Here is a 26,677-nt window from a genome sequence, read left to right on the forward strand (position 1 = left end):
TTCCCAGGGGCTAATTTTCCTGCTTCCTAGTCAACTTATAGTTCAAGAGGCTATTAATGTTTGCAATCCTAAGAATCTGGAGGCATGCCCTAGCTGCCCAGATGGTGGCTTTGGGACATCAGGTACAGTACATTTAGACAGGCAGAGTCCTGTGCTTAGCATTCAGGACTCGGATATTGTTTGGTGACAGCTGCCCAGATATAATGAGAATCAGTATATCCCATAAACACTTGAAAAAGTTTGTACATAGAAATGTCAAGTCACATTTAGTTTTAAACAGAATAGCACATTACTCTTCAGTAAAAATAACAACCATTTCCTATGATAAAAAGTGGAATAGATAAAGTATGTGAAGAGAAAATGTCAGAATTATAGTAGGCTATACAATTTATTTTCTTATTTTATATTATTGTTTCATATACCTGTCCCTATACTTATATAGCTACATAGATGTATGGACATAATTTGATTATAAAGCTATATTTGTGAATTTAAATTTATATTAATTATATTGATAGTATCCCCTTCTCCAGAGGATCTTCTTGACCCAGGAATCAAATCTGGGACTCCTGCATTGCAGGCAGATTCTTTCCTGTCTGAGTCATCAGGTAACCCCATATTAATAGTAGATAATATATACTATACTATATTATAGTGAAGCAGAGACTTTATTTTTTTGGACTTCAAAATCACTGCGGATGGTGACTGCAGCGATGAAATTAGACACTTGCTCCTTGGAAGAAGAGCTATGAAAAACCTAGACAGCATATTCAAAAGCAGAGATGTTACTTTGCCAACAAAGGTCCATCTAGTCAAAGCTATGTTTTTTCCACTAGTCATGTATGGATGTGAGAGTTGGACTATAAAAAAAGTTGAGCACCCAAGAATTGATGCTTTTGATTTGTGGTTTTGGAGAAGACTCTGGAGAGTCCCTTGGACTGCAAGGAGATCCAATCAGTCCATCCTAAAGGAGACCAGTCCTGAATATTCATTGGAAGGACTGATTATGCAGCTGAAGCCCCAATGCTTTGACCACCTGATGTGAAGAACTGAGTCATTGGAAAAGATCCTGGTACTGGGAAAGACTGAAGGCAGCTGGGGAAGGGAATGACAGAGGAGGAGATGGTTGGATGGCATCACCGACTTGATGGACCTGAGTTTGAATAAACTCCGGGAGTTGGTGATGGACAAGGAAGCCTGGCGTGCTGCAGTCCATGGGGTCACAAAGAGTTGGACACGACTGAGTGACTGAACTGAACTGATATCATTATTTTATAATAGCTACATTGTCTATTATACTTTTATCAATATTCATTTATAGAACTTATGAATAAATAATTCAGCTCTTTCACCTATATATAAGACAGAATTCTTAGCAACTACTGAAGAGGAAGTGTTTAGAATATTGTAAAGAAAATCATTAACATATTTAAGTATTAAAGGTCTCAAAAAAGAGACTTTGTCTTACAAAAATTCTAGTCATTATTCCCAAGAACACTACCTCACCCTCTGGTGCCAGTGTATTCTTCCTGATCTGACCAAGTACTTTTGAAGTTAAAAGGAGACAAAATAACCATGTCTGGTAGGACTCACAGCGGTGTAAGCTTTTCTATCATAAGAGTCCCTTGCCTTTTCGCACTCATTTTCTTCATGTGTACACAAAAGGTCCTGCCATTACCCATTCTGATTTTGACATAATGTAGAGAAAACAACTTCTGAGGCTCTGGAGACTTTGCCAGAAACTAATGGCACCAACAATGTGCTTAACAGTTGGAAAACACAAAACTATTAGTGTTGCCCCCAAATATCCATTCCAGTAATCCATTCCAGATATTCTTATGTGGGAACAGTCAAATAAGAACACAATTATGTGATTCAACATATTTTTTTTTATCGTTGACTTAAGGCAGAAATTTGGGATAATGAATGGAAATTTAAAAGGAGAGGGATAAGAAAAGAGAAGGAGAAAAGAAACAAAGAGGTATAACAAAATGTAAATAAAAAGTGAATACAGAGGGAAAATGATGAGAAAGGAGACTTTTTTTATTATTTCCATAATGCTACAGGAGGTTAAGAAATATTCTATAATGTAAGCTATACTTAAATTCATACTTTTAGAAACGTACAGATGTTCTGGCTTGACAAGTTTTCTTATCAGTGATTAGACTACAAGAAAATTCATAGAAAATCCAGTTTAGATCAGATAATGTGAGAAGGTATGAACATTTGCAAGCCTGGTGCTTAGTGTAGAGGAAAATCTTGGCATAGCCCAATAATAAAAACCCTGAATGACATGCATAAATTCACTATCAACCTCAACACTGAACTTTACTTTCCAAAAGAGAACTGGTTAGAAACATAACAAGGTATATATTTGACATGGACAGAGGAATATTTTAACAAATATTTATACCATGATTTGCTGGTTTGGTTGTTCTAAAACATATTATCATTATATAGACAACATGGAATATAGTTAGTATAAAAGTAATCTTCAGTTAAGAACGGCATTGTATCATATTAGAGATTTTAAAGCACTTGACATCTTAATTATCTTCTGTATTTAAGTCTCCACTGTATCTTTTCATTGAAAAGTCCTTATAGCAGATTGAATAAGGAATAGAAAATCATCCAGATTCTTATAGCAATTAAACTGTAAAACAACATAAAATTGTTGTAAGAGATAATACTGCTAAAAGTATTTTGATATGGCTAATTTACATGTTATATACTCAGTGATATCATTCTTTTTTAAACTTTTTATTTTGTATTGAGGGATAGGCAATTAGCAATGTTGTGATATTTTCAGGTGAACAAGCAAAGGGACTCAGCCACATGTGTACATGTATTATTCACCAATTTTAAATTTACATGTTCTTCAGGTGGAGGTTAATCTTTTCTAGAATCAAAACTTTCTAATTTTCAGTTCCAGTTGTCACTCAGTAGTACACGACTCTTTGCAGCCCAAAGGACTGCAGCACAGCAGGCTTTCCTGACCTTCACCAATTCCTGGAGCTTGTTCACATTCATGTCCATCTTGTCGGTGATGTCATCCAACTATCTCATCCTCTGTCATCCCCTTCTCCTCCTGCCTTCAATCTTTCTGAGCATCAGGGTCTTTTCCAATGAGTCGGCTCTTCCCATCAGGTATCCAAAGTATTGGAGATTCAGCATCAGTCCTTCCAATGATTATTCAGGACTGATTTCCTTTACGATACTGGTTTGATCTCCTTACAGTCCAAGGGACTGTCAGGAATCTTTTCCAACACCTCAGTTCAAAAGCATCAATTCTTCAGTGCTCAGCCTTCCTTATGGTCCAATTCCCACATCCATACATGACGACTGGAAAAAACATAGCTTAGACTAGACAGACCTTTGATGGTAAAGTAGTGTCTCTGCCTTTTAATATGCTGTTTAGGTTGGTCATACCTTTTCTGCCAAGGAGAAAGCGACTTTCAATTTCATGGCTGCAGTCACCATCCACAGTGATTTTGGAGCCCAAAGAAATAAAGTCTCACTGTTTCCTTTGTTCCCCCCATCTATTTGCCATGAAGGGATGGGACTGGATGCCATGATCTTAGTTTTCTGAATGTTCAGTTTTAAGCCAAATTTTCACTCTCCTCTTTCACTTTCATCATGAGAATCTTTAGTTCTTCTTTGCTTTCTGCCATAAAGGAGATGTCATTTGCCTATCTGAGGTTATTGATATTTCTCCTGGCAATCTTGATTCTGGCTTGTGCTTTATCCAGCCAAGCATTTCAAGTGATGTATTCTGCATAGAGTTAAATAAGTAGGGTGACAATATACAGCCTTGATGTACTCCTTTCCGATTTGGAAATAGTCTGTTGCTCCATGTCCAGTTCTAACTGCTGCTACTTGACTTGCATACAGATTTCTCAGGAGGCAGGTAAGGTTGTCTGGTAGTCCCATCTTTTACGTATTTTCCACAGTGTGTTGTGATCCACATAGTCAAAGGCTTTGGCATAGTCAATAAAGCAGAAGTAGATGTTTTTCTGGAATGCTCTTGCTTCTCTGATTATCCAATAGATGTTGGCAATTTGATCTCTCATTCCTCTGTTTTTTCTAAATCCAGTTTGAACATCTGGAAGTTCACGGTTCACATACTGTTGAAGTCTGGCGTGGAGAATTTTGAGCATTACTTTGCTAGTATGTGAGATGAGTGCAACTGTGCAGTAGCTTGAACATTCTTTGGCATTGTGTTTCTTTGGGATTGGAATGAAAACTGACCTTCTCCAGTCCCGTGCCCACTGCTGAGTTTTCCAAATTTGCTGGTATATAGAGTGCAGCACTTTCACAGCAACATGTTTAGGATTTGAAATAACTCAACTGGAATTCCATCACCTCCACTAGCTTTGCTTGTAGTGGTGCTTCCTAAAGCCCACTTGATTTCACATTCTAGGATGTCTCACTCTAGGTGACTGATCACACCATCGTGGTTATACATTGTTTTAAAATCAGCCAGTGTGAAAATCTGGGGAGAGTTAAATTTTATGAAATTTTGAAAATTTTATGAAAACTTGAAAACAATGTGCTTCTGAAAATCCCATTCTATTTGGAAAGACAAATTTTTAGAGTTAGAAAAGCAATGGAAATGGTGGTGGTTTAGTGTTCAGAGAAGATCAGAAAGATAAAGAAGAAGAAGATGCTTAAACAGAAATGTGTTAAAAATAGTCAGTTGAAAAATGATCACTACTACTTGACAGAGACATTAAACAACAGCTATATTTACCTAACTCTCCACAGATCCCGCCAAAATGATCATTTCATCATGATCAAGTAAATTATATGACTATCAAGAAGTTGTCTGTTTCTCCAAGCTTTTCATTATTTTGAATATAGCTTTTTAACTTGCCTTGCATTGCTTAAAATCTCTGCTTATAATATCTTTAAGGTCTTTATCTCAGCTTGAATATAGTTATATATAAATCTGAATCTTATTTCATAACACTTCTGTTTTCTGGAATATTTATCTCTTCTTTGCTATGATGTATTCTTTTTCTACAATTTCTAGATAGCATTCAATTCTAAAAGCAAGATGTATTATGTCATCGTATAAGGAAACCTCACTCACAATGGTCGGCAAGACTATTCTTTTCTAAAAAAAGCTTTGTTGGCGTATAGTTGACTTAAAATGTTGTTAGTTTCAGATGCACAACAAAGTGAATCAGTTATATATATATATGTGTGTGTGTGTGTGTGTGTATGTATATAGACACACATACACATACACACATATATATATATATTATTTTTAGATTATTTTCCCGTATAGAATATTGAGTAGAGTTCCATATGTTATACAGTAGGTCCTTATTAGTTATCTATTTTATATATACTAGTGCATACATGTTAAAATAATTTTCCTAATTTGTTAACTTCCCTCCATGTTTACACATTGGTAACTATAAATTTGATTTAGAGATCTGTGAACCAGTTTCTGATTTGTAAATAAGTCCATTTGCATCACATTTCACAAGTAAGTGATATCATATAATGTTTGTCTTTCTCTTTCCGACTTATTTCACTCAGTATGATAGTTTCTAAGTCCATCCACATTGCAGAAAATGGCATTATCTCATTTTTTTAAGCTGAGTAAAATTCCATTGTATATATGTACCACATCTTTATCCATTTCTCTGTCGATGAATATTTAAGTTGCTTCCATGTTTTTGTTATTGTAAATAGTGCTGCACTGAACAGTGGGGTGCACATTAAAATTTTTTTTTCAAGATATAAACCTAGGAGTGGGGTTGCAGACCATACACTAGTTCTGTTTTTAGATTTTTAAGGAATCTCCGTACTGGTCTCCATAATAGTTGTATCAAGTTACATTTCCACCAACGATGTAAGAGGGTTACCTTTCTCCACACCCTCTCCAGCCTTTATTGTTTGTAAATTGTTTGATGATGGCCATTCTGACTGGTGTGAAGTGAGACCTGATTGTAGTTTTGATTTGCATTTCTTTAATAACTAGAGATAGTGCATCATTTCACTTGATTTTGGGCCATCTGTATGTCTCCTTTGGAGAAATGTCTGTTTAGATCTTCTGCCTTTTTTATTTTTTATCTTTTTTTTGATATTGACCTTCATGAGCTGTTTGTATATTTTAGAGATTAATCGCTTGACAGTTTCATTGTTTGTAAATATTTTCTCTCATTCTGAAGGTTGTCTTTGTGTTTTGTTTATGGTTTCCTTTCCTGTACAAAAGCTTTTAAGTTTTCTTAGGGCCCAGTTGTTTATTTTTGTTTTTATCTTCATTACTTTAGGTGGTACATCAAAAAAATTACTGCTGTAATTTATGACAGAGAGTATTCTACCTATGTTTTCCACTGAGAGTTTTAAAGTATTCACCCTTATATTTAGATATTTAATTCATGTTGAGTTTATTTTTCTGTATGGTGTTAGGGACTGTTCAATTTCATTCTTTTTCACCATTGGATATTCTTGCCTCCTTTGTCATGGATTATTGACCACAGATATGTGGGTTTATCTCTTGAATTTCTATCCTGTTCCATTGATGTGTATTTCTGTTTTTGTGCCAGCTCAGTTCAGTTCAGTTCAGTCGCTCAGTCGTGTCTGACTCTTTGCGACCCCATGAGTCACAGCACGCCAGGCCTCCCTGTCCATCACCAATTCCCGGAGTTCACTCAGACTCATGTCCATCGAGTCAGTGATTCCATCCAGCCATCTCATCCTCAGTCGTCCCCTTCTTCTCCTGCCCCCAATCCCTCCCAGCATCAAAGTCTTTTCCAATGAGTCAACTCTTCGCATGATGTGGCCAAAGTACTGGAGTTTCAGCTTTAGCATCATTCTTTCCAAAGAAATCCCAGGGTTGATCTCCTACAGAATGGACTGGTTGGATCTCCTTGCAGTCCAAGGGACTCTCAAGAGTCTTCTCCAACACCACAGTTCAAAAGCATCAATTCTTCAGCGCTCAGACTTCTTCACAGTCCAACTCTCACATCCATCCATGACGACTGGAAAAACCATATCCTTGACTAGATGGACCTTAGTTGGCAAAGTAATGTCTCTGCTTTTGAATATGCTGTCTAGGTTGGTCATAACTTTTCTTCCAAGGAGTAAGCATCTTTTAATTTCATGGCTGCAGTCACTATCTGCGGTGACTTTGGAGCCCCAAAAAATCAAGTGTGACACTGTTTCCACTGTTTCTCCATCTATTTCCCATGAAGTGACGGGACCGGATGCCATGATCTTTGTTTTCTGAATGTTGAGCTTTAAGCCAACTTTTTCACTCTCCTCTTTCACTTTCATCAAGAGGCTTTTTAGTTCCTCTTCACTTTCTGCCCTATACCATGCTATTTTGATGACTGTAGCTTCTTAGTATAGTCTGATGTCAGAGAGCTAGATTCCTCCAGCTTTGTTTTACTTTCTCAAGATTGCTTGGACTATTCAGGGTCTTTTTATTTCTAAACAAATTGCAAAACTTTTGTCCTACTTCTGTGTAAAACATCATTCATAATTGGATAGAGATTGCATTGAATCTACAGATTTCCTTGGGTAGTACTGTCATTTTGACAATGCTGATTCTTGCAATCTAAGATTATGATATATCTCTACATCTCTGTCATCTTCAATTTCTTTCATCAGCATCTTATAGTTTTCAAAGTACAGGTGGTTTGCCTCCTTCAGTAGGTTTATTCCTAGGTATTTAATTCTTTTTGATGCAATGGTAAATGGAATTATTTCCTTAATTTCTTGATCTTTCTGGTTGTAAGTGAAAGGAGTTAGAGAAGGCAAGGTTCAGAAAAAGAATGAGACTGGCACTTTACAGGAACAGATCACCTTTGATGAGGTGAGAAGGGGCAGCAGTCAGATTAGTGGGCTGCTGTGCTAAGTCAAGAAGAGAGTAGGTATATACAGAAAACATATCCATGCAGAGATACATTGTTTTGAGGAGGTCTGTTTTTCCTCATTATTATTTTTGATTAGTTAGCTTTCAACAACTGGGTATGGAATTCCTGAGACCACTGGAGTAATCAGCCTTAATGTCCATTACTTTCTTTGAGGGAGAAAGTTCTTTACTCTGTATAGAATGGTGGGGAGGACCTGGAGTGGAGTTTTAACTCCAAACTATTTTGAGCCATGTAGCTTTCCTTCACTGGTAGTGTATAGAAATGCGAGAAATTTCTCTGTGTTAAATCTGTATCCTGCAAATTTATCAAATTCATTGATGAATTTTAGTAGTTTTCCGGTCACATCTTTAGGATTTTCTATGCATAGTATCACGTCATCTGCAAACAGTAACAGCTTTACTTCTTTTTTTCTAATTTGGATTCTTTTTTATTTCTTTTTCAGCTCTCACCACTTTTATTCAGCATAGCTTTGGAAGTCCTAGCCACGGCAATCAGAAAATAAAAAGAAATAAAAGGAATTCAAATTAGAAATGAAGAAGTAATACGACTCTTATTTTAATTTTTCCCCTTTATCTATGAGATCTCTTTGAATGCTACACTCCTGTGGTGGAATTGTAACTAAAGCAGAGTGTAGCACAGAATATGCTTAATAGTTATAACTTACTATAAATGAATTATGTAGAGAAAATCATCCTATCACCAACTTTATCTAATTTCAGTTAAATTTCATACTTTACTATAAGTATTGTTTGATTCTTCTAATATCCTGTTGGTGCTTCAGAGATCACTATAGGTAATGTATATGCTATAACTTGATAGGATATTTAAATATAATTTCATTTATATATGAGGGCAATGAATACTCAGATAAAAAGAAAAATGATTACTGGAAATTCTTCTAATTAGCTTATATAAATTTCTCTGAATTTATATCCTACTTTTATTATTCTTACACTTTTGTGAAACATTCTACAAGGGAAAAAGGATTCAAAACAAATTATAGAATTTCTAAGGCGGTTAAAATTTTGCTTTTCACAAAACATTTTTTATTTTTTCTAATGCTTATAACATTAATACATCAAACAAATTTTTAATAAACTTATTGGGAATCCTGGAAAAACAACTTAAACCTCATATGATTTATAGCTTGAGGCCCAGAAAATGTGTCACAACTATTCTACTAGAAAGTACAAACAGATACTATGAACCACAAATTTTATTTACAAGGAAGGTGGATTTATTCATGGATATTAAGATGACCACACTAGAAGAAAAAATAATGGACACAATATCATAATTGTGATGACTTTTCAAAGATATATCAGAAATAGTTTAATTAAAATCAGGCTAAAAACATTACTAAGTAATCAATAGTCTCTGTATCTTATTATATAATTTTAGTATTAGTAAATCCTACTACTAAGAAAGACTCCAATTCCACTTCCGTAAGTTCTAAAACCTTCATTCCCTTCTGAGCATTCTCTGAGATAGTGTGTAGGGAGTGCTTATGATCTCACGATTATCTTGGATTCTGTACTCTTATTCATGTGTTTAGTTTATAGCTCATCTCAGCATCCAGGTAATGCTGTCCATTTCTTGCCTATCACCTTTGCCAAAAAAAAAAAAAGTGCTCAGACTGTTTAGTAACTAATAAGAAGCAAACAAACAATCTAATAAAATACCCATCAAGGCTTTATGTTCCATATCACAAGCTTTTGCTGTAGTGGAAAGTGGTCAATCCTCCAACTTCAGTGGTTTATAAAAATAAAGTTATTTTTACTTCATGCTGAATGCCCATCTCAGGTTAGCTACAGCTCTATTCGACACCCTCTTTTTTCTCCAGACACAAGCTGCCAGAATAGCTCCTATCAAGAATATTTCAAAAGGCAGAAAGGAAAAGAGCCGAGTGAAGCACATCTTGGTTTATGTAACTTCTAGGTAGAAATGATTCATTATTTTGCTTATATTGCATTGTCCAAAGCAAACCCTGTCAGCTGTTCATACCTGAGTTCAACAGGGTTGGAAAATATGATCCTCCTGTATGGAAGGGCAATGAATAATTGAGAACAAGTAATCCACACTTCAGTGAGGAAGGGTACTAGGGAGAAGCTACCTTAACAAGCAAATAATTTAACTGTGCATATGCTACTCCACATTATGTTTCAAACTCTCCTCCTCTTATTGGGTTCTCTATTTCTTCCCATTCAAATTCTCTTTTCATTCTATCCTTACTAAATTTCCTTCAAGAAAATGTAGCATTTTCTCCTCAATTATTCAATAGAATACACTGTGAACTATTTAGTGAGAGTAGTTCTATGCTTAGTTGAGTACCTGGGGTTTTCTGCTTACTGTTAAAAAGTACATATATAGGAAGAAATGCAAGAATATAATTGCAAAGGAATTTTATTATAGTCCAAAGGAAGAAATACAAAATATATTTGAACATCTGTATATCTCTACTTTAATTCTACTAAAATTGACACTTTAAAAATGATCATTTGTAAATGATATAAAATATATATGTGGTAATTCTAAATTGGTTAGCCATTTTTAAATGTTTAAGATGTTCCTGACTTCAACATCACACTATGTAAAATCTTAAAATATAATTTTTCATGTAAATTGGTTTGTTTTCACCTTTTTAATAATTGCAAGATGATTAGTTGATTTGGTTGATCTTAGCACTTATATATTCTACAGCTAAGTAAATAACATGGAATATGATATGTATTATTTGACATGGGCTAAAAGGAAAACTGGAGTACTAATAAGGAAAACTTTAGCACTAATGAATAACACCTTCAGAGTCATAGAGCAATAGTGATATTTCCAGTTTAAATCTTATGTATGCTTTACGTTTACACAAAATGAAAAGAAAGAATACAAAAATCAGTCCCAGAAATTTGCTCTTTCCTTGATTATTTGCATTATCAAAATTCTGAACTATGTTGACATCAGTTATTTATGTGAGTCCATCATCAAAAAGATCCTCTAACAGGAGGGCAAGAATCTATATCAATGTATCCAATGTATGTGTGGATGTTCATATGTGTTTATATGTATCCATATCTACCTATCAATATCTGTATCTCTCTATCTCTACATCCATATCTGTTTAAATCTGGAAAAAAAATGAAACCAAAATCAGAACTGCAGTCATGGCAAATATGAAGTCAAAATTAATGGACAAAATATTTTTATACTTCAATCCATGTCAAATCAGGGGAGAAATGCATCTGCAAATAATTGGTTAACAGTTTCTGTTTAAATTTTTATTACAAGGCCAGCTCTTTCTGTTGACTTCTTTCTGAATGCTGGGGTTTATTTATGCTGCACAGCACTCTATGATGAATGCAAAAGTGAAATGCCTGGGGGAAATCAACTGTCAAACTGAATTCAGACATTATAGTTTCTATGATGTCAAAAAAGTCAGGACTGTCACACCCAGACACTTGTAAGTTTGCAAAACATGTTTTTGCTGCTTTTTCTTCTTAGGTTTTAACAGTTTTCAAATGCTGAAGTACACAGTACCCTCTCAGCTGTACTGGCTTTCTATGCAGTGGGGTTGGGGGAAGTGATTAAGGCCTTTGGATTTTGTGTGTTGTACGTTTACTTGTATCCATAGGGCAGTAATGGAAGAAAATCACAAAGAACAAGGATTTTATATCACCTTCAAAACTTGTCCTGCTGTGCATTCTCCTTCCCAGTACACAGCGCAGGGGGATGAACTCCCAAGTTTCCCAAAAGCATTTTCCAGATTTATTGTTGTTTTAAACAATATTTAAAGAAGAAAGTACTTAAAGTTCTGGATGCTATCTAGATGAAAATATAAGCAAAATATACATGGAGAAAAGAAAAACAAAAGATCTAATCATACTAAAATTGAACTTTTATTCATCAGTTTGGACAGGAATGGTTTTTCTGCTTTCTACTTGTTTTCAACATTTGTGAAGAAGCAACCAAATGCACATCCTCTAATCTTATATATATAAATATATGTATATAAACAGATTACATATAGCATAAGCACGTGCTGTGCTGTCCTTAGTCTCTCAGTTATGTCCAACCCTATGGACTGTAGCCCGCCAGGCTCCTCTGTCCATGGAACTTTCCAGACAAGAATACTGGAGTGGGATGCCATTTCCTACCTCAGGGGATCTTCCCAACCCAGGGATCGAACCCAGGTCTCCTGTATTACAGGCAGATTCTTTACCAACTGGGCTACTAGGGAAGCCCAACATAAGTATATATATATATATATATATATATATATATATATCCATAATATGACTGTCTATCTGTCTATCTATTTATATTTGTTAGGCATTCCATCAAATCTCTCCTCTAAGTGACCTGGTAAGGACTCTTAACATAAGTCAATTATTATAACTTAAAACAGGTTTCCTTCACCTCTAAATAGGCATTTTGCCAGGACAACATAGCTCAGTTTCCCCAAATGGTATCTGTGCAAAAACGATGAATTAATGAACAGCATTTTAAATATAGACCCTATAAAGTAAGCTTTGCAACAATATTGCTTCCCATAGGGGTTTTCTATTTGTGGTACTGTTTAAGATGGGTGACCCAAATGGTTTTAAAATTATGAATTAAAAACACTATCATAATTTAGGCTTATGTTATTGTCAGGTTTCTAGTTTCTGCCGTCCAGTTTCTACTAACACACATTCCTTCTTTTCCTTTTACTCAGAGGTCTGACTTCTGTCTCATCCAACCATCTTTTCATCCATCCATCCGTTACGATTATTTGGTTACATCAGTGTTTTATTGGTCATCTTCTGCGAACGGCTGAGCAATCCCTCCCACCTCCATCCAGGAATATATAGATGCTTATGAATGACACTCAGGCACCAAGATGTAAAATAAAGCTATTACTCACATAGAAAATAGCAAAAAGATTTCCCGAAGAGAAGGGCTCAGATGTAGGCAGGTGTGGAACGAGATGAGGAGTACAGAATGAGCAGAGTGGCAGAGTCAGAGGGAGACAAGTGGTTTTGCATTTTTAATTGTGTTCAGGGTAGATTATGGTTTGGAGTGATCTGAGTCTCATGTGGTTTGAAATTTCAAGGGATTCCAAGGGGAGAAAGAAAAGCAGGCTTCCTTTCAGATTGCACAAATGTGGGGCAAAGAACAAAGGTGAATTTGAGGGCTTGAAAACTCTCAGAGGCCAAGTATTGATAATGGAGTCTCTTTCTTTAATGCAAGTGACACTTTGATTGCTGTTCCATGATGCTAGGATTGATCTTGCCCCTATACCCAATCGGAATAATCTCATTCCTCTTTTTAGATCCCTTTCTGATATAGGAAAGTCAGTCTGTCCAAAGTCAGTCAGCTTATTGCTCTGGTTTTGGTCTGATTGCGTAGTCATTATGGGAAACTGTTTACTTTTCAATCCATTTTAAGCTGAGGATTCTGATTGACCCAGAAAGACACTGATTAAGGTGGTAACTGTAGCAGTTCTAATGGAATTTGGCTAGAGAAACAAGAAATAGAAGTATGATTCATATCCTTCAACTGATCCTTCCCCCACCTCATCCTCTTCAGGCCTGGAAAATTTTGATAGAAGTTATAGAATAAAAGTAAAACAGTAAGAGGAGAGAAAAATAGCATTTCTCTTTTAAATCTTGGTCAGTGCCAGTGCTAAAACAAATGACTGTCTATGCTTGATCTTAAATCTCATCAATTTTCAGCCACCTTCATAGTACAAGAAATTAAATGATGGCTAGAATATTAATGAAGTGTTTATGTTCATTTAAATATATTTCTCATAAGTTTAGTTCAAATATGTTTAAATTTTAATTTATCCACAAGATTAGTTGTTGCAATAAAAGGAACTTTCATTATTTATTTTTATTATGGGTTTCCTTCTAGCTTTACATTTTAAGGGTGGATACTCACTGATTTTTTTAATCCCAATTCCTTTATGGGGTTTATTCAAAATTTTCAATGAATTCTCTTTTGTCTCTTTTAATTCTAAGTTCCTGTACCCCTCCATGACCTAAAATGAGTAGGAAAATTCCTCTTTCCTATCCAAGTTTTTAAAATCAGTAAAGTATAGGTCATGAAGACAAGAGATATATTCATCTCATGGGTAGCTCTGGTTACACACAGACATATTGTAGAAAGGGCTTTCCTGGTGGCTCAGGCAGTAAAGAATCTACCTGCAATACAAGAGACCAGGATTTGATCCTTGGGTTGGGAAGATTCCCTGGAGAAAGGAGTAGCTACCCATTCCAGTATTCTCCCCTGGGTAATTCATGGACAGAGGAGCCTGGTGGACTGCAGTCCACAGGGTCACAAAGAGAAAGAAAGGGTCACAAAGGTCATTATGGGAAATGTAAACTGTTTACTTTTCTATCCATTTTAAGCTGAGGATTCTGATTGACCCAGAAAGACACTGATTAAGGTGGTAATTATAGCAGTTCTAATGGAATTTGGCTGGAGAAACAAGAAATAGAAGTATGCTTCATATTCTTCCACTGGCCATTCCCCCACCTCATCCTCCTCATGCCTGGAAAATTTTGATAGATGTTATGGAATAAACACAACTTAGTGACCAAACAACAACATATTGCAAAGAAACATTTCAGTTGTTACTGGATTAGAAAGAGAGAAGAAAGATCAAAACAATTAGCCTCAAAGATTGAATATTTCTACAAAAGAAGGCTTCCCTGATGGCTCAAAAGGTAAAGAATCTGCTTGCAATACAGAAGACCTAGGTTTGATCTCTGAATCAGAAAAATTCCTTGGAGAAGAGAATGGCAACCCACTCCAATATTCTTGCCTGGAAAATTCCATGGACAGAGGAGCCTGGTAGGCTGCAGTCCGTGGGGTTGCAAAGAGTCAGACACAACTGATTGACTAACATTTTCACTTTCTTTCACTTTTAAGTCATTCTTAATTTTATATTTATATAGCAAATCTTCCTATTTTAAAAACATTTATCTTCCTTTAATGTGTTACCATAGCTCTATTCTTAGAGCTGGAATATTTTAGGAACATTACTTTCTCATTTTGTTTAATTCTAGCTTTACAAATTAAATGTTCATTAAGACTTTTACTTTCTATATTTTTCAGAGAAAACGATATTGGTCTGTATGCAAGTAAGCTAATTTCCCGTCATTTATTCATTAAAATACCCACTGCAGTTGAATACACTGAAACTGAAATATGACTCTAAGGATTATTTCCATCATGTTTTACTGCTTGACCAGGAAAGCATTTGACAATAGGGTAAATAAAAATTCAATTTTCTTCTAAGTGCTATGCTTTGTTCATATGTTGTAATACGATGTGGCTGTTAGCGGAATTTTAAATCATATTTAGTAAAGGAACACTGGGGTGTCTGTATCTTGCTCTGCTACAATAAAACTTTCTCTATGTTGGCTTTTGTTGTTGTTCAGTTGCTAAGTCGTATCTGACTCTTTGTGACCCCATGGTCTACAAGCACACCATGCTCTTCAGTCCACAGATTTCCCAGGCAAGAATACTGGAGTGGTTGCCATTTCCTTGTCCAAGGGATCTTACTGACTTAGGGATCAATATTGGCATATTCATTGCCAATCTGAATCCTAACCTAGTTTGTCATGCAACAGGGAACAAAGAAAAAAGTGTATTTCTTAGGCTGTACAGAAGAGAGAACCTTATATGTGTATCAGATTCTGCCAACAGGGGCACCATGAGCGAACCTGAGGAAGAAAATGTGAAACATTTCACAGTAGTTGTTTTCTACCAAAAACACCCTGGGCAATTCTTTTTGTAAGAGATCTTTACACACAAAGATTAAGAAGGAAAGGAAAATTTAGTGCTTCAGTGATAGATAGACCAGTGTTCAGTGTTGATTTGCCAAGCAAGGTGGGTTAACAGTCTGAGACCATACACTCCCCATTGCCAATTTAATTCATGCCAGCAGCTACATTAGACACTTTAAACAGTGATGAGCAATTCCTAAGTGGGTAGGTAGGGAGGATGAGGGGGAGCCGAAAGGAAAAAGGATAAAGAATCTCTTAAATGAAGAGACAACAGAGAGAAAGCTTTTAACATGTACTGGCCCCACGGCATGTTTAAGGGGGCATGATATTAGGATTTTCTTTTCTGTTCAGTAGATCAGAGAAGGGGATAGAAATCAACAGGCCTCCTCATTTTGCAATAACTTGTTAAGCTGTAATGTCCTTCCTGGGGATCTCAAGTATTAAAAGAGGACTTGTAAATAATAAAAAGACTCTCCTTGAAAAATGGCTTTAAAAATGAAAAGAAGTGCCATGAGAGAGAGTTCCTACCACAGAGAGTGCATATAAATTATGATTGGCTACACCACTACTGAAAGGTTGGAAACTTCTGATCTGCTAATCAGTTTAAGGTGCATATAGTTTTCAAGACTATATAGCTTGCATTTTGAGGTTTTTTTAGTACATTAATTTTCATCAATTATAAAAAGTATCATTTTCCCAAAGTTCACATTTTAATAGCTAAATTAATTGTGCAATCTAGCATTATTCAGATAAATTTAAACAAGGCCAGTTTTGAGAGGTCTTTAATTATGCAAACATGTTAAAGCATTATACTAGTAATAGTTTCTAGGGAATGCCTAAAATGTGAAACAAAATAAGACCAATACTACTTATAAATCTTAAAGAGATAGTAATATTAGACCACCTTCCCTGCCTTCTGAGAAACCAAACTGACTGGTTCAAGATTGGGAAAGGAGTACATCAATTATATATTGTCACCCTGCTTATTTAACTTCTAAGCAGAGTACATCATGCAAAATGCCAGGCTAGATTAACCACAAGTTGGAATCAAGATTGCTGGGAGAAATATCAACAACCTCAGATATGCAGATGATACCATTCTAATAGCAGAAAGTGAAGAGGAACTAAAGAGCCTCTTAATGACAGTGAAAGAGTGAAATCTGAGCAAACGTGGAGCTAGTGAAGGACAGGAGAGCCTGGTATTCTGTAGTCCATGGGGTCTACACTGTAGAGTGAAAAAAGCTGCTTAAAAGTCAACATTGAAAAATATAAGATCATGGCATCTGGTCCCATCACTTCATGCCAAATAGAAGGGGGAAAAGTGGAAGCAGTGACAGAATTAATTTTCTAGGGCTCCAAAATCACTGGGGATGGTGACTGCAGCCATGAAATTAAAAGACACTTGCTGCTTGGAAGGAAAGCTATGACAAACCTAGCATATTAAAAAAGCAGAGACATAATTTTGCCAACTAGAGTTCATAGGGTTCATAATTTTGTCAACTGAGTTTCATAGTTAAAATTAAATTTTTTCCAGTAGTCACGTGCAGATATGAGAGCTTGACTATAAAGAAGGCTGAGCATCAAAGAATTGATGTTTTTAAGTTGTGGTTCTGGAGAAGACTCTTGAGAGTCCCTTGGACTGTGTAAAACCAGTCAATCCTAAACGAAATCAACCTTGAATATTCACTGAAAGGACTGATGCTGAAGCTGAAGTTCTAACCCTTTGGCCACCTGATTCTAAGAGCTGACTCACTGGAAGAGACCAGATGCTGGGAAAGATTGAGGGCAGGAGGCAAAGGGGGTGGCAGAGGATGAGATATTAATGGCATCACCAACTTAATGGACATGAATTTGAGCAAACATGGAAACAGTGAAGGACAGGAGAGCCTGCCATGCTGTAGTCCATGGGGTCACAAAGAATCAGATGTGACTTAGAAGTGAACAACAGCACCGCTTAGAGATCAGAATCATTTTTATAAGGAACAAGTAGTTTAAATTAGTAACCATCAAGCATATGAAAAAAAATCACAATATTTTAGAAGTTTCTTATGTAGCTTATCATATTGGATATTTTAAAATAGCAGTAACTGCTCAAGGCGTACGTGTACCTTTCCATGATGAATGTGCCAGAGAACCAATCATTTAGTCAGGTGTCATTTACACACTTAGGTTTCTTTTTCTAAGCATTTTTGTGACTATATTCTGAATAGCCTAATCAGGCCTCATGTGGGTAGATTGTATTGCCATTTAGATTATATCTTTATATACTTGCACAGCTGTGGACACAGTTTAAGGAAAAAGAGCTACATGAATTCAGATTAAATGTGAATACTCACATATATTCAGAGGCATTATCCTTTCCTTACGTTTTCTTACTGAAATTTTTCAGATAAAGAGAAACACATGGGTTCAATCCCCTAAAAGACCCTTATTCCTCTTTGTAAGAGTTATCAATAATTTTTGTGTTCATTTGAATGGGTTAATCTCTAGATAGCATTTATATGCTATCAAAGTAACTCAGTAGATTCAATATTAATCGTCTAGACATGATTTTTTTAATTTGGAATTTTTAGTGAATAACTTGAAGAAACTGATTTGGAAAATACTGTTAAGATTTGTTGGTGGTATCAAGCAACAGTATATTTTTCTTTTTTCCAAAGAATGTAGGGAAAAATAATTTGTAAACTGTTCTGGATAAGCTGTTTGATTCTTTTCACAAGCCCTGGAGAAGGAGAGGCTTTAAGTAACTCTCTACTCTCATCTCTGGTTCTTCCCAACCTTGTAATGGCACAACTAACAGATGTGGGTAAAGTGGAAACATCTATCCTTCTATCAGGACTACAATTACCAGCTCATATGTGAGAAAGGGAGAGTTCAGACTTCCAGACAGCATACGGAAAATACCATGTTGAATTTTAACTATTTTTTTTATTTTCCAGAACAATTCTAACTGCATTGTTCTTATAAGCATCATATTGACAACAGTGGCTCCAAGTTAGCTCACTGAAGCCAGGCCAGGAAGCATCCTAAACTATTAGTCACACACCTTATTCCTAGCTCCTATGAAACGGTGATATAATTTAACAGAATTTAATTAATTAATTACTTTTTACCTTTGCATATAGTAAATGGCTTAAAAATATACTAATTTTTTTGTAAGGACAAAATGGGCTGATGAATACCAAGAGATTTTACAATGTATGCCTCACACAGGAGTGACCCCTTGATGAATATTATGTGCCCTTCTTCTTGTCATATTACACATAGGATAGAGACTAGAATTTAGTCAGGTAGATATTCTTCCATAATAACGTCTAAATTCTTTACAGCTTTCCTCTCAGATTAAATCTTTGATATCCCTGGAACTGGTAAGATTTCATTTTTTTTTTTTTAAACTATAGATAAACTTGGACCTTTCTCATTGTCCATGGGTACCTCTCTCATGCATGGTGTTTATTTATGAGTCTGTTTTTTGGGTTTTCTAGTATGTATAAGCATTTTATCTGTCTATTCTTTCACTGTTTTAGAGCTGTCTCAATTGCTATAACTCTGCAGTGGTCCTTCAAGCTATATAAAGCTCTCAGAGAGCAGTTAGTCCTTTCCCTCTAATCACGTTCCTTTCCCAGCCCTTACAATACCTATTTCTAACCATTACTATACATCTCAAAGCTCTTGCCTGGCCACTTTCCCCACTACACTCAGCAGAATGCCTTGAATCCCACTTAATAGAGAACATAATGGCTTCCAGGCTTTCCACCTCCAAATGTATCAGCATCATCAATCATCCTTACAGCCTTTCTTCCAGTTTGAGTAGAGGAGATGTTACTGCCATTTATAGCAATAGCTACGAGTTTAGTTTGAATTCCATCTCTTCCCATTTTCCCAGGTACTATATACCATTAATTCAATCCTCTTTTCATTTTTTATCTTCTATTCAATATATTTTGCCTCATTTTTTGATAATAAGATTGGTCATTTCCCACAATTTTAAAAAGTAATATATTTTAAGAATAAGAAGGGAAATTAAAAAAAAAATATGTTTATGAGTATAACATCTTACAAAGTTTACATTGTACTCTAAATCATGTTGTACACACAATTTTTATCAAAATAGATAAATTTAGGTCATAAATATTAATTTAGGTCATAAATACCCTTTTAATATAATACATGGGGAAATCTATAGATAATTACAGCTTATGAATGCATATATATCCCTTTGGGTTTTACAACATTTTGAAAATAATGCAGGTGCTTTTGTTTTTAACAGACATAAGTATAATGAATATTTACTCTTCTTGCTACTCTACAGAGTTATCTTGTGAACGCGTATGTATATGAGTTGGTATAATCCCATTCTTATCAACACAAATAGATTAATATATGCTCTGTGATGAATATTACTGTTTTTAATTAAATACTTTCTCTTGATAATTTTACATTTCAGGTTTTATATGTACAAAATGGTTTATATTTCCTAATATGTGTATACTGTTCCCAAACTACACTTTATTAACTACTCACCTGTTTTTTCCTTCCCATCCTCTACCATGTCCATTATTTCTTTGATTCATTCTCTTGCTTCTGCCAATGTTTCATAAAATTATAATTTAAATTTCTATTTTAAATGTGTCTAACTTTTCTGCAGTACTCCACTACTAATCAGTGATTACTCACAAATCTCCACCGCCAACTCAATCCACTTTTTACATTCAGCTTTGTGATAATTGACTAGAAATTGTTTAATACTAAGGGCATATGAAAATCAACATTTCTAAGCAAGAATGAATTGTTTTCTCTAAATCTGAGTCTAGTGTTTATTTATTAACCAGTTCTTCAGTATCATATTCATGCTTTGGTAAAAGTTATTCTTATTGATCTAGTTACCTAAGCCAAAAAGGGAAATCATATTTGAATCTCCTCTATTATAGTCAATAATGAACTAACTGCAGCAGGTTTTACTTCCTCAGTGCCATGCAGATAAATATCCCCTCTGATATCTCCTTGCTCTTACTGTTTTATTTTCCTGTTCACTTATTTCTAAACTTAAAACGTGAAGTGACCATTTTAATTGGTCTCACCAAAGCCATCCAGTATCTTCCACTCTAATATTTCAACTGTATAAAGTGATTTTCTTAAATGTTAAGTTGATTCTGTTACTTCTATGCACAGAGTCATTTCTCAGAATTATTTTCTTCAATATAAAGCAGACATTTTCAATTTTACATGGAAAAGAATAATTCTGCAGCAGTAAGAATTATGAATGTATTTCCCCAAGCTTATCCACTGCCTACGTGTTCTAGGTATTATTGTTAAGGGAGTAGGTTACTTCTCATGTATGTGCTCAGTCACTTCAGTTGTGTCTGACTCTTTGTGACCCTTTGAAATGTAGCACCAAAGGCTCCTCTGTCCATGGGATTCTCCAGGCAAGAATCCTGAAATGGGTTGCCATGCCCTCCTCCAGGGGATCTTCCTGACCCAGGGATCGAACCTGCATCTCTTACGTCTCCTGCATTGGCAGGTGGGTTCTTTAGTGACACCTGAAAAGCCCTTTCATCTAACTTTAAAATAGATTATTCTGAATTATTATGATGGGCTCAGTCTACTCTCATGAGATTTTAAAAGAACAGGAAAGCAGGAGAGAGATACAGATGAAGAATGAGTCATGGAGTCAGAGATCCTCCAAGCCTGAGAGGAACTGAACACTACATTGCTGGAGGGAATGACATGGAAAACATGAAAAGCAGTGCAGGTACTATATAGGGAAAAAACATGACTGACAGCAAACAAGGGGACCCCAGGCTTAAAACCATGAAAAACCAGGTTCTGCCTATTTATAATGAACTTAGAAGATGCTGGAGAGGGTGTGGAGAAAGGGGAACCCTCTTACACTGTTGGTGGTAATGCAAACTAGTACAGCCAATATGGAGAACAGTGTGGAGATTCCTTAAAAAACTGGAAATAGAACTGCCATATGACCCAGTAATCCCACTGCTAGGCATACACACCAAGGAAGCCAGAATAGAGAGACATGTGTACCCCAATGTTCATCACAGGACTGTTTATAATAGTCAGGACATGGAAGCAACCTAGATGTCCATCAGCAGACGAATGGATAAGAAAGCTGTGGTACATAAACACAATGGAATATTACTCAGCCATTAAAAAGAATACATTTGAATCAGTTCCAATAAGGTGGATGAAACTGGAGCCTATCATACGGAGTGAAGTAAGCCAGAAAGAAAAACATCAATACAGTATACTAACGCATATATATGGAATTTAGAAAGAAGGTAACGACAACCCTGTATCAGTTCAGTTCAGTTGCTCAGTCATGTCCGACTCTTTGTGACCCCATGAATCCCAGCATGCCAGGCCTCCCTATCCATCACCAACTCCCAGAGTTCACTCAGACTCACGTCCATCAAGTCAGTGATGCCATCCAGCAATCTATCCTCTGTCATCCTCTTCTCCTCTTGTCCCCAATCCCTCCCAGCATCAGAGTCTTTTCTGATGAGTCAACTCTTCACATGAGGTGGCCAAAGTACTGGAGTTTCAGCTGTAGCATCACTCCTTCCAAAGAAATCCCTGGGCTGATCTCCTTCAGAATGAACTGGTTGGATCTCCCTGCAGTCCAAGGGACTCTCAAGAGTCTTCTCCAACACCACAGTTCAAAAGCATCAATTCTTTGGTGCTCAGCTTTCTTCACAGTCCAACTCTCACATCCATACATGACCACTGGAAAAACCATAGCCTTGACTAGATGAACCTTTGTTGGCAAAGTAATATCTCTGCTTTTGAATATGCTGTCTAGGTTGGTCATAACTTTTCTTCCAAGGAGTAAGTGTCTTTTAATTTCATGGCTGCAGTCACCATCTGCAGTGATTTTGGAGCCCAAAAATATAAAGTCTGACACTGTTTCCACTGTTTCCCCATCTATTTCCCATGAAGTGATGGGACCAGATGCCATGATATGAGATAGCAAAAGAGACACAGATGTATTGAGCAGTCCTTTGGACTCTGGGAGAGGGCGAGGGTGGGATGATTTGGGAGAATGGCACTGAAATGTAAATTATTGTATGTGAAACGAATCGCCAGTCCAGGTTCGATAGATGATACAGGGTGCTCAGGGCTGGTGCACTGGGATGACCCAGAGGGATGGGATGGGAAGGGAGGTGGGAGGGGGTTTCAGGATAGGGAACACATGTACACCCATGGTGGATTCAAGTCAATGTATGGAAAAACCAATACAATGTTGTAAAGTAAAATAAATAATTAATTAAAAAAAGAAGATGATCCTTTATAGATCTTCTTATTTTTCCTGAGAGGAGCCCAGAAGGCTAACAGCTTGGTATGGGCTTTATAAAACCTTGAGCAGTGACACCAATCAAGCAGATCCTAACTTCTGGCCTATAGAATTATGAAATATTAAGTTGTGCTTCTAAATTTGTGATAATTTTTTACAACAGAAATAGAAAATTAGAAAATTTACCTGCTCAAACTTTATCCCTGATCACTGCCCTTGCTCCATTTTACCTTGAAGTAGTCTCAAATACTTTATGTTCCCATATTACCAGGCTCTTCAATATTTCAATATCCTTGATTTTCTAACCTTTTTTATTGTATCTGGCTAATTCCTACAAACTTATCACAATTCATCATAGCTTACATCTCTTCTAAAAACCTACCTGAACTACCAAGTCTGTTGAGTTCTCCACTTATATTTTCCCATACGCTGATTTATTTCCATCAAAACATTTAAGGCATCCTCTGGTTGCCTGTCTCCCCATCTTTGACTATAAGCTCCTTGAAGACAAAGACTATAAATCTGTTTTAACTGATTTTTAGGCCCAGCACAAAACACAATACAGAATTTATGCAAAATAAGTACTTATAGAATGCCCGCCAGAATGATGCATTTGTAGTGATAAGTGAATTCTTCGGAATGATTTATTAACTACCAAGTATATCAGTGAAAAGTCACTATCCTTTATGAAAATTATTAGGCCAAAAAGATTAACCTAAAGGAGTTTTTAGTATATCCTAGCAATTAACCATTTTTTGTTTCCAGATAGCTCATTCTAAGAAAATTGTCTATAGTTGGCAATGATAATTTTTCCTACTTAAAAAACATTATTTCCTTAAAACTGAGCTTTCTAAAAGAGAAATATTTCTACTTCCATATTTTCATATGCTTGTTCCTAGTACATGGATACTTATGTGTATTTTTTCATAGATGGATGATTAATTACAATCCCCCTTAGGAAACAATACTGAAAGATTATCACCTGCCTTAATATTTCCTCACATCCATAACTTGCTCCACCCCAGATTGGAGAAATGCTGATAACTGTAGCCAACCTGAATTCCATTGAACTCTTAGGTTCAGACTTGTCTTCCACTTCATTCACTAGGACCTGTCTTCTTAAAACAGTATTTGTTGTTATCTATTATTGCTGTCAATGGTACTGGCTTCTCTAAACTACTAGAAAAGTTTGCATTTTCCCAACTCTGCTCTATTTGTGATAGTTGTAGCACTAGAAGTTCACTTACCAAGGCATAGGGCTTCCCAGGTGGTGCTAGTGATAAAGAATCTGCCTACCAATACAGGAGACATAAGAGACGTGAGTTCAACCCCTGGGTTGGGAAGATCCCTTGGAGGAGCACATAATCCACTCCAGTATTCTTGCATGGAGAATCCCATGGACAGAAGAGCCTGGTGGGCTACAGTCCATGAGGTTGCAAAGAGTCAGACATGATTGAAGTGACTTAGCACACACACCCATGCAGGGCAAAGGCCAAGGATGTCTTATGTTCATTCACAGGAAGATACATCAGGAGCATTCCAATCCTGTATCAGATCTACCATTCTGCATTTGTTGGTCTATTTTCATTTGGTTCAGAACCCATGGTGAAAAAAATCTCATTAATTAGTTAATTTAAAATCACACACCAGACAGTAAAGCTGAGGGAAACTTACTTTTCAGTACCATATCATTACCTAAGAGATCATTTATTTTTATCTAAAATAATTTACTCACAGTCTGTAAATATAATTTCTCATGTGTAATCTTAGATATGAAAATCTGATTATACTATATAAAGATGAAAAGCTTTATAAGATCTTTATGCTTGTCACATGCATATGTTAAACACATCTATATTTTTATATACAATTGCATGTATTCTATTTTTAATGTTATACAGTCCTAGAAAGAAGACTGGTCTACTGTTTCACAAATAACTTTAACCTCTTCTTAGAAGCGTAATAGTATTGGCTTAATGATGTATTGCTCTATTTGAAATATATTTACATGTTTGCATCAGAAAGTGAAAAATCCTACAAATTAATCCGATTAAAATTATAATAACCTAAAATTTAGAGTGAAATTTTATTATCATGAAATGCGCATGGTTTTGGATGCTACTTATCCTCATCAGTCTTCTAAAGTATTCAATTCCCTCTACAGAATGTTTGGATAAGGGAAAATAGTGAAGTGAGGTTGAATGCCAGATGTTTAATTAGCACCACTCACCTAGTCCACTTTAAACAGCATAATACTTTCATAGAGGAAGGAATTTTCTGTCAGTATTTCATTTAAAATAGACAGTAAATACTTCTAAATGATTTAATGACTCTAAATTACAAATCAATACATAAAATGAACAGGAAAAGGATATGCTTATTTCTTGGTTGTAATACAAAACAAAGACAGGTAAAAGAAACAAACGAGATATCATAGGATAAATACAGTGTAACTAGAACAACAATCCCATCTGGGCAAAAATACTGCGGTGGGTTGCCCCGCCCTCCTCCAGGGGCTCTTCCTAATCAAGGAATTGAACCCATATGTATTATGTCTCCTGCGTTTGCACTAGTGCCACCTGGGGAGCCCATGCTGTGCTCTGCTTAGTCGTGTAGTCGTGTCCAACTCTACGTGACCCTATGGACTGTGGCGCACCAGGCTCCTCAGTCCATAGGGATTCTCCAGGCAAGAATACTGGAGTGGGCTGCCATCCCCTCCTCCAGAGGAAGCCCATATTTATATACAAATCTGGTTATTTTGTTTTGTTTCTATATATAAGATCAAAATGTAGTTTACTTGTGAATTTAAAGTAAACCCACAAATGTTTTCCAATTAAGCTGTTCTTTACTGCCTTTGCCTGCATTGCAATTTATCAACTTATTAGCCATGGCAGTTTGAAAAATTAATTCTCAGATTTCTAGTGTACAAAATCTGAATAATACTAGGGATTTATCTTACCAGGGTGTTGGGATTAACTGAGATAAGCCATGTAAAATGTCTGGCCTAGAGTTATGCACATTGATAATGACCAACAAAAGTTAATAGTCATTATCATAATTATTTTCAAAAGCACTAATTAGATAGTTCCCTGGTGGCTCCGACAGTAAAGCGTCTGCCTACAATGCGGGAGACCTGGGTTCAATCCCTGGGTTGGGAAGATCTCCTGGAGAAGGAAATGGCAGCCCACTCCAGTACTCTTGCCTGGAAAATCCCATGGATGGAGAAGCCTGGTAGACTACAGTCCATGGGGCCGCAAAGAGTTGGACACAACTGAGCGGCTTCACTTTCACTTTCAATCATCTTATTTTATAAACTCCATTTTCATGTTAAATTTTCAAATGTGTTAGAAATACCAAAATGATAGACCAAATTTCCTTCTACTATTGGTAATGATAGTGGATACATTTGTAAGAGGGTGCATGCATACGTGCTTAGTCACTCAGACTTGTCCTTTGTCCCACTCTTTGTGACCCCATGGACTGCAACACACTGGGCTCCTATGTCTATGGGTATTCCCCAGGCAAGAATACTGGAGTGGGTTGTCTCGCTGTCCTCCAAGGGATCTTCCCAATCTAGGAATCAAACCCAGGTGTTCGCACTACAGGCGGATTCTTTACTGTCTGAGTCACAAGGCAATCCCTGTAAGTGTAAGAGTGTCAATCAGTCAGTTCAGTCACTCAGTCATGTCGTATGTTTTGCGACCCCA

This window comes from Ovis canadensis, chromosome 18, assembly GCF_042477335.2.
Source record: "Ovis canadensis isolate MfBH-ARS-UI-01 breed Bighorn chromosome 18, ARS-UI_OviCan_v2, whole genome shotgun sequence".
Classification (NCBI taxonomy): domain Eukaryota; kingdom Metazoa; phylum Chordata; class Mammalia; order Artiodactyla; family Bovidae; genus Ovis; species Ovis canadensis.